Source organism: Thunnus thynnus, chromosome 5 (assembly GCF_963924715.1).
Source record: "Thunnus thynnus chromosome 5, fThuThy2.1, whole genome shotgun sequence".
In the NCBI taxonomy this organism is placed as follows: domain Eukaryota; kingdom Metazoa; phylum Chordata; class Actinopteri; order Scombriformes; family Scombridae; genus Thunnus; species Thunnus thynnus.
In genome coordinates, this window is record NC_089521.1 from 6915246 (window position 1) to 6924706 (window position 9461).

The window sequence follows — 9461 nt, forward strand, 5'->3', positions numbered from 1 at the left end:
CACAACAAGACATCTGAAGACATCATCATGGGTTCTCAGAACTTGTGATGGGGATTTTTCAGGATTTTGTGACTCTTCATGGCCTAAATGATGAAGTGATTATTGCCAGATTAACTGATAATGAAAATAATTGCTAGTTGCAGTCACATTCTAGGTTAAGTGTCCATTTTCAACACCAGAGTGTATTTTGGCTTGTAGGCCTTTTTCACAACAGACATTTTGACTTCTGTCGTAGTGGGAAAAGCACAGATGTTACTAATAACATTAACAATGGCTCTGCTCCATTCAAGAGTCCCAGTGAGACAGTGTGACAGTAATACATATCCACACCCAATGCTCTCAACTTCATGTGAACAACTTCAGTTCCTTGGAAGCTTTTCGTTTCTGTTTTCACGGCAAATCCTTCAAGTAGAATGACAGTATTTACCTGGATCAGTTACTCCAGTGTTTTTGTATATTGTCCATAAACAACTGTCTTTGTCATGGCTAGTCTCCAACTCTGTTCCAGGTGTCGAGTCCAGTTCAACAGGGAGCTTCATATTATCTGTTAAATGTTTGCATTTGTTATATGGACAGCTCTCTTGGGTCCTCTTAAAAGTTTTTAAATTTCGAAATTTAGTCTGGTGCAGCTGCAGCGGAAAGTCAGCAGTCCCGTATGAGTGTTTCCTTTTATAAGACTGTAGAAAAGCTGACCATACGGTCGAGAACACAGGGAAGAAGTTTCTGGAAGCATTGCATGAGTTACAAGAAAAAAAAAACAGTCTTAACATCAGGTCAGCACTCCTCATTTCTGGCATTTGTCTAACCACAATAACGGGGCTTTTGAGTGTTACAAACACTGTGGTGTATTTGTTTCATTGTGTTCCACAAAGGGCCTCCAAAACACACTATCAAAAAACACATCATTCAAGCAGCTAAAAAACCAAGCAGCAATCAAACAAATCATTATCATACATGCATAAGACATTTTAAAGAGGACACGGAGCAGATGCCTACTCAACTATTAGTAACTATTCATCTCATGTTCCCCTAAAGAGAGCAGGATATGCAGAATATTTTAAATTCTCAAAGACAATTTAACATTTCTCTCACTATTCAGTGTGGCGTTCAAGCTGTTTTTTGTTTTACAACTCCAAGAAAGAAATGACAGGAGGGTGGCCAGGTCACATAAATTCCTTGCCTGAAGAAAAAAACATAACAGTACTTCATTAGCCTGATAACAATAGAACAAAAACTGAAATTGGCTTCTCAAATGCCATATTGTGTGTGTATTGTTTCTTTCTTTCTCCCTTTCAACTTTTAGCCAGTAAAAAAAGAAAGGAAACCATGGGTTCATTCAGAGCAACACCTGGCAGAACAGCTGTACAGAGGACACAGAGTTATGTATTTCCAAAGCAGGTGCAGATTTTATTTTCCTGCTCGTTTTGAAGCCCTGACATGGCCTCAGGCGTCGAAACCAGCAGTGAGCTCAAAGACCAGTGTCAGCGAGCCAGTGCTGTAAAAACAACATGTCAACACAACTTAATACATACACATTAAAGTCAGCCACAACCTCATGTGACAGCTGGGACTAACCAATCAGCACTTAGCTGGGAATAGGGGGGGAAAAAAACCAATGGGAGCCACTGTGAGTAATGAAATGGACAGTTAGATAGTGGACTCATTCTGCCATGTGTTGAAGCTGATGAGATGACACCGCAAAGCATCACGGGAGGAAAAGGCACACGTGCTATAGAGGTAGTTGAGAAGTGTTTGTACTCCCACATACACCCTGATATATTGTGTATGGAAAAAAAAACAGAGCTTACAGACATCACAACTAGTTCTGTAGCCAGTCGTGGTCTAGTACGCAACTTACACAAGTGTGATGTGGAAACTTGAAGCCTTCAGTGCACAAACACTGAGAATAGACTTTACAGTGAAGTAGGACACATCTTGTGTCCAGCAGTTAAACTTCTGAAACGAAATATATTTACATATTTATAAATTCTGGTATTTTAAACAAAGGCGAAGGAGGAGATACCGTTTTAAGGACTTTAAGGTGGTTTTTGTGGAAAAACCATATCAGACACACATTACTGTTCCAAGCAGAGTATTTTTATATGCCTGTCTGTCTCTTTAAGTTTCTTTTCAGACAACACATCCACATTTACTTGTCATTTTCATATTACTGTTCTTATTATTAGATCAATCTCCCCATGGCTTCTTCTCTCATTTTATGTGATGGTGCCAAGTGCGGAGCCAAATGTCTTGGTCAGGTGATCATCTTAAAGACAAAAGAAATCAGACCATGACCTGCATGCAAAAGTAACAACAATGGTGAACGTCAGTGCCACCTCCTTTCACTCCTGCTGGAGCATGAACCGCTTGTGCTCTGCCAGCTGATTCAAACAGCTAATGGAGCTAAACGATTCTGGCCACCGGGGTTGTGAGTGCAGTCGACTGGCCGCTGCAAATTCTGTCTAAAGAGAACGATTTCTACCAACTGAGGAAAATGCTAAACACAGAGTAGCAGATTAGTGAAAACTTCTATCTGCACAATGACAGCCAATCACATAGCGCAGGACAAAACAGTCAAGTGCTGCACTTGAGAGGCCGGCACCTTGGCTACAGGAGACTAAGGTTACACAGAGTCACAACCTGCTAACAAGCTATCTGGACAAGAACAGAGACAGATCACGTTACAGGATAATGTTACAGTCACATTAGCAGAGGCTGTGTGTGTGTTTGTATTTTAAAGGGTCTCAGGTAAATGTCATCAAGAAGCAGGTGCACACTCACACACACTCACAAACACACCTCATGCTAGTTTAACCAATCTAAATCTCCAGCTTTTGGGAAAATACTTCACCAGTGCTGTCCTGCTGCTCCACAGTCAAGAGGAAGTGTTGCTGCAGTCATGCAGGATGCAGACAACTCTCTGCATCAGGGCCAAAAAACAAACACTGTCTGTTTTAGGAACACAAACATATTACAGTTTGATTTCCATTTCCATCTGATTTGGAGAAGGAGAATGTGAATACAAATGTGTTCACATCCACAGGCTCAAGTTAAACCAGAAAAGCAAGTGACTGAGACATTTCCCATCTCATCTCTTCCTCGTGAATCACACATTTTGTGTTCAAAATGAGATCTCCTTTCATAAAATGATGATTGGTAATATACTCGTTTTAGCTTCCTGAATTTCTCTTCCCTCACTTTGTATGTGTGCATGTGTGTGTTTGCAGTTCTTGAAACTATCCCTCCTTCTGCAGTAAAACAAAGAGGTGAAACCACAACGCAGTTCTCTGGATTCCTGGAATGAAACACTAAGCTGTCCTACAAAGAAACACAAACAGAGTGTAGTCAGTGCAGTAAATATGTTAAAAATTCTTGAAAAAGAGTGTAAAGTTTAGACAAATAATATCCAGAAATCAGATCCAGATCAAATATTGACCTCTCCTGGAGTGATTATTGTTACTGGTTTATGTTAACCTACGACGAGGGTTGTATCCTTGCAGAACAGGAGCAGACGTTAAAAACACAAACCATGTTTACGGACAGTAACTAAAATATTCAAATACAGCATAGCTCACAGCAAAGTATGTTTTACATCAATTAAGCTAATTTTACACAAACTCACACTCAACTTGCTGGTTAAAACAAACCCACAGATAGATTTCAGAATATTCGAGGCCATTTTCCACCTACTCAACTATCTATTCAGCAAACGTTATCACACAGCCGTACTTACCCATATTTTAGCTGTAGCTGTTTTCCTTCAAAACATCATAATTTGAAAAAGTAACTTCATCCATGTTTTCCACCGTCCTGCCCTGTCTCCCTCTCTTCTTCCCTCCACCCCCCCCCCCTTTTACTGCCCTGATTCATTTACTCCAACCTCACCTCCTCTCTCCTCAGCTGGACTGTTGGATATTGTTTCTGACAAGTCAAATGGAGATAGATTTGTCTCCAGCAATGCTCACATGCCAGTTTTTTGGGGCAGTGTGTGGGTGTGTTAATGCACATGTCATGTCTATGTGTCCAAAGCAAGAATTGTTAGAACTGTTAGAGGAAAAAAAAAAGCATAAATATTGGTATCCTAGTATTTGTCATGACCTTTATACTTAATACATACTTAACTCTCCATTAATGCTGAAAAGGGAACATCACTAACACATTGGCTCTGCTCCCAAAGTGCTACATCATCCAACAGTCTCACAAGCAGGGAAAGTGCTGATGGAAACAAAATTAAATAATACAAGCTTTTATCCTCTACTCGTTTGTTAAAAACACAGCTAATTTCCATTCTTTCCATCCTTAATTTGCCATTTAACGCTTCCTGTCCTCACCCCATTCAACCCTTCTGTCCCTTACACCACCATTCAACCCTTTCAACTAGGGCTGTGCGATATGACAATATATATCATTGATGATCGAAAAAAAACGTCTATCCTTTTTATATTTTGCTCTATGATTTGTGTCACAAATCACACTCTTTACGGCAGTATTTGTCACCATTTGGAGTCTGTCCATCTTTTGCGCTGATTACATTAATAAATGACTCCTCATGGCTTTTTATTCATGAAGCTTTTATTGCACTTACAGTAACGTAACGAGTGTAGTTGTTGTCAACTTGAGTACAGGCGGGGCTGAGCCCTCCTTGTGTGTGCTGCACACAGCGCAGCAGAGAAGAGACAGTGAACCAGGTGAAGTACACTCATTATGTTACTGTAAGTGCAATAAAAGCTTCGTGAGTAAAAAGCCAAGAAGAGTAATTAATTCATGTAATCCGTGCAAAAGATGGACAGAATGATGAAAAATATTGCCATAAAGAGTGTGATTTTTTTGTTTGTTGCAAAGGTTTTAGTGTTAAAGTTATCCTATCAACCAACTCTGGTGTCTTACTGGAGGTCCAGTAGAGTCCATTCTGGAAAATGGTTTACATGTATAACAAACAAAGAAGAAGATATGCCAGAGACAATGGTGTGGTGAAAGTGAAAATCTATATGGCCCGCTGAAAATATTAGCAAACTGAGATTTACATTATTAACAGCTGCGCTCCTTTCCTTTCCATTCATTTTTCACCCGTTGCCGTGTTGTTTGCCTTCATTCAATGTGCACTCTTCAACACACTGTGAGTTGCACAGTTAAACTACAGCAGCGCAAACTTACTTTATGCTGCTCAGGGTCTCTCTGAACTGGAGAACCACATGTGGGCATATCAAACACATTCAGGCCTTATGCTGCAGTAACGTAGGCTTAAAACACACACTGCCAACACAGGAGGTGTATGAAAAACAGACACATGAAAGTGTTGGACTGTAAATTACAAACAAACCACGAGTGGAAAAAAAATACTAGTCACCTGATAATAGTTTCAAAAAGTGCCTGAAGAGGAGCAGACTTAAAACTCCATGGCAACACATGTCAAAGACATTCAGACAAAGTTTTGATTCCTAAACACTACAACAAACACCTTCACTGAGTTATCTTGAACCTTCTTCCATCGGAGAACAAGAGGATTTTATTTTCTAAGAGTGCACCGACATCCGTATGCAGTCAGCGCCCGCTGCACAGTGTCTGCACTCCAAGAAGGGGATTAAAGTTGTTGTGTATTTCCCTCACATTCCAATACATTATATTTACATATTTTCTATTTTTCATAATGCATTATCGAGCATTTCCACCAACACACTACTTTCCCAGAATGTTTTGAGTCGTGTTGACTCAAATAAAGAAACAAAGATCTATAACAGAAACCTAATCCATTCCTTCACCTTTACTCTATTCTGCCAAAGGACAGCCAAGAATTTACTGCTTTAATTTGTCTTTCTTGCTGTCTTTCTTCCTTATTTTCTCTTTGGCAGGAATACACCATACTGGGTGGCATCTACCCCTTTTCCTCTTGCCTTGTACTCTCTCTGATCTTCATCAGCTCTTCTCCTATTCTCATTTCCTTCCCTCTCTTTTCCCTCCCTTGACAGCAAAGCAAAGATAACCTCTAACAAACTACAGCCATTTAATTTTCTGCTTCTTTTCCCCTCTTTCTCTCTGCCTACTATCTTTCCTTCCACTCCCACAGCAAGCAGAGGATTATTCCTTGTAGATTAACAGCCTGACTTTGTCTCCCTGGTTGCCACCCCTCTCGTCTTTTTGCTCTTCTTCTCTCATCCCTCATTCGTTCCTGTGCCTTAATCTTGCCTATATCTCTCCTCCTTCTCTTATTCATCTCTCTCTTCTTCTCCTGCGCCCCTCCTTGCCATCAGGGAACAGTGGATTACCTCCAGTGAACTACAGCAGTGGTGTGATTAGCAGCAGTAGTTAAGATGACAGAGCAATCATCTGAACCTATATGGCTGCAGAGAAAACCACCGCTCTTGGTATTACACGAGCGGCTTTGATCACAGGGATGAGTGCCAGCGTCCACTGATCCAGTGTGTATGCATGCATTCATATGTGCATTAGTGTGCGCAGGAAGAGCTCTGAAACACACTTCACGAGTAGCTTGATACCACTGTCAAAACAAACCGTTTTATAAGTGCCACACCGATAAATTTGTTATAACTTTAGGGCTTTTATCTATCGCCACTTCACCTCAACTCCCGTTTTTATTTTGTCTGTTGTTCTTAGTGCTAATGCCACCCAAGTGCCAACCAAAGCAGCCTTAATCAATTCACTGTTGTCAGCGGCAATGATGCCTTTCAACTCTCCCTTTTAAATGAGATTTGCAATAGAAAGGAGGCACCGGCCTGCTGTATTCAGTAGCAGGAGGCTCCTTCAGCTCTCTCAAGTCGCCTCTCTGTGATGTCTGTGCATGTGCGTGTGTGTGTGTGTGTGTGTGTGTGTGTGTGTGGGTAGGTGGGTGTGTGTGCATGCAATCTCCAGTGTTAGATGCAGCAGATGCTTCAGCAGAGGGGAGCCACACATCAGCCTTGATATTCTTCCATTAGTAACTCAGCCCCCTCCCCCCCCTCCCCTTACTCACGCTGTCAGAAATTGATGATCCGCAATTACACAGCATGTGTCAGTGCAACTAAACATCATTTAATAGCTCCAAGCTGACAGAGCATGACAGAGCAAGCGGAGAAGCACCAGTGTCACAATAAAAGTAGGCCTACCATGTTTTCTCTCCCGGAGCATGTTGCCTGTACACAAACCAAATGTGGTGTTGTGTGTGTGTGTGTGTGTGTGTGTGTGTGTGTGTGTGTGTGTGTGTGTGTTGATATGGCTTCATGACTGTTGACTGTTATAGGAATGCTATATTTATACAATGATCACTATAAAAATACTTTGAGTAGTAGGGTGACCAAGGAGATGAATAAACTCACTATAGAGTGCTCCAGTATATCCCCATAGCATTATCATAGGAATATTTCTAGTATTAGCACTAGTATATTAGTAGAATAAATATAAATATGATATAAAAATAACATAAAGAGGATGAAAGGTATGCTAAAGTCACTGTAAACTCACTATTGGGCACCAAAGCCACATTTTTAAGTCCAAATATAAATATTAAAAGTGTATAATTATTTTTCCTTAGGGACAATAGCCCATGGACCATATTCTCACTGTTATTGTTACTAAAAAACACAGAAAATAAGAAGCGTAAACAGGTCCTTGATATTCAACCCGAACAATTATTCGAGTTGGACAGCCAAACAACTCCTGACAGTCACTTAAATCAGGCTGTGGGGACTTGCGTAACTTACTGTCTGTTGCACTAACACTAAGTTTATAGTAAACTTATATTTTTTTGCTGTTGTAGCTCAAACAGGATAAAAAAACATTACGTATATAAAATTCCAATGGGAACTAAAGAACATTTCCTTAAAGCAAGAGAGTATTACAAAGAGTATTACAGAAGCGGACTACTACAGTAATTAGCTTCATTTTACTTACGATATGCGTCTCTTCTGAGGGTTTCTCGAACTAAATCCCTTTAAGTTTGTTTGCGGGAGACACTTGGATATAAAGTGAGTACACAAACATACACACACACGCCCCTCACACACACATAAAACACACTCACACACGTAAGGTGCTCTGAAAGCGCAGAGCCGTCTCTCTCCCGCACTCTGCGCTGTACTGTAGCGCGAGCTCTCCCCCAACTATCACCTGCCATGTGATAGGCACGAGGCGTTCACGAGCTCCTCGTAACTTTTAAACTTATTTTTCGCCGCTCGTTTATCCACTGGCGCCCGTCGTCTAATGTGATTTGTAATATTACTTTGAAATATCAGGGGTTTTTTTTATCAAGTACTGAATCAATTGCAGCATGTTGCATTTGAGATCAAAATGAACCATACTACTGGCAGACTTCGTGCCAATAATATTACCCTCACATCAGAGCGCCAGCACTATCTGTCGGCCTTAGACACAGGGCCGTTTCTGGACATTTCAGGACATTTCGGGGCATTTAATCCAGATATCCATCAAACGTTGACAACAGTGGCCTTATAGACAATTTTCTCATACACATTTACACTCATTTGTCGCAATTTTAACGTTCCACAGCCTTAAGTCAATTATATCCGACTGTGCAGGAAGGCATCACAATTGAAATTGAAGTTAATTGCAATTGGAGTAATGTGCTGGTTAATGCGATTTTAGAGACTAGCTTCATAGTCTACCAAAAAGTTCTGCAGGTTGCCTGTTTAAGCTATAATCTCACATATTTTTACTGCGCCAGCAGGAAAAACGTCAGGAAAACAAATGACACAGAATACAGTTATGTATAGCTACAGTATGCCTATATCTTCTCAGAAATATTGTAGGAATGTTAATATGTTATTTTATACATATAAATAATGCCACGGACACTATGAGTCTCTATTGGAGGATGATATCGTTTCAAAGTAGACAACCAATCTAAAGATGTGTTTTTGGTTGGATAACTTGATGCTTTAAAAAACTTACAAACCAGCACAAGCAAGAATGCAGCATATATACAGATTTAACAACCTATAATAACCAAACAACATGGGAAATCAAACTGTCTTATTTTAATGAGACTCAACACTGCCATCTAGTGACAGAACATATGTTTGCAATATTCAACATTCGTTTCTGATGTAACGATAACAACAACAACAATGAATATGTCCGGCCACTCATGTAAAAAAGTATGTGTGAGAAAAATTAGGATTAGTTGCTACACAGATACAACTGTCTGTGTGTGTAATTAGTAAGTGTGACCAGTTTAACTTTTGTATTTTATGTGTTGTATTCATCGCCCTTATTTTTTAACTGTCATGTGGTGAACAAAGCACTGTGGTTCTAATAAGTTTATCTTGACCTTTACCAAACACTCAACCTGTGTATTTATGATAAATGTATTTTAAGTGAAAAAATAAGTCAAAAGAGGAGTTTTGATTTATAGGCAGTTTTCTTCTGTGCAGCAGACAAATTGTTTCAGGTTGAAACGATTGTAACAATTGATCATTCAATAAGAGATTTAAAGAAATGTTTCATTAGCC

At 40.0% G+C, this 9461-nt stretch overlaps 1 protein-coding gene across 2 annotated transcripts in view; it reads right to left on the reverse strand.

Annotated features, from left to right (window-relative positions):
• Nucleotides 1–8082, reverse strand: part of ppfibp2b (PPFIA binding protein 2b) — an 85942-nt gene extending 77860 nt beyond the window's left edge. The window contains exon 1 of one of the 2 annotated variants that reach the window (XM_067588915.1): nucleotides 7885–8082. The gene's annotated coding sequence lies outside the window, so the exon portion shown is untranslated. The remainder of the gene's footprint in view (nucleotides 1–7884) is intronic. The other variant, XM_067588916.1, reaches the window with a different exon arrangement.
• Nucleotides 8083–9461: the final 1379 nt, after the last annotated feature.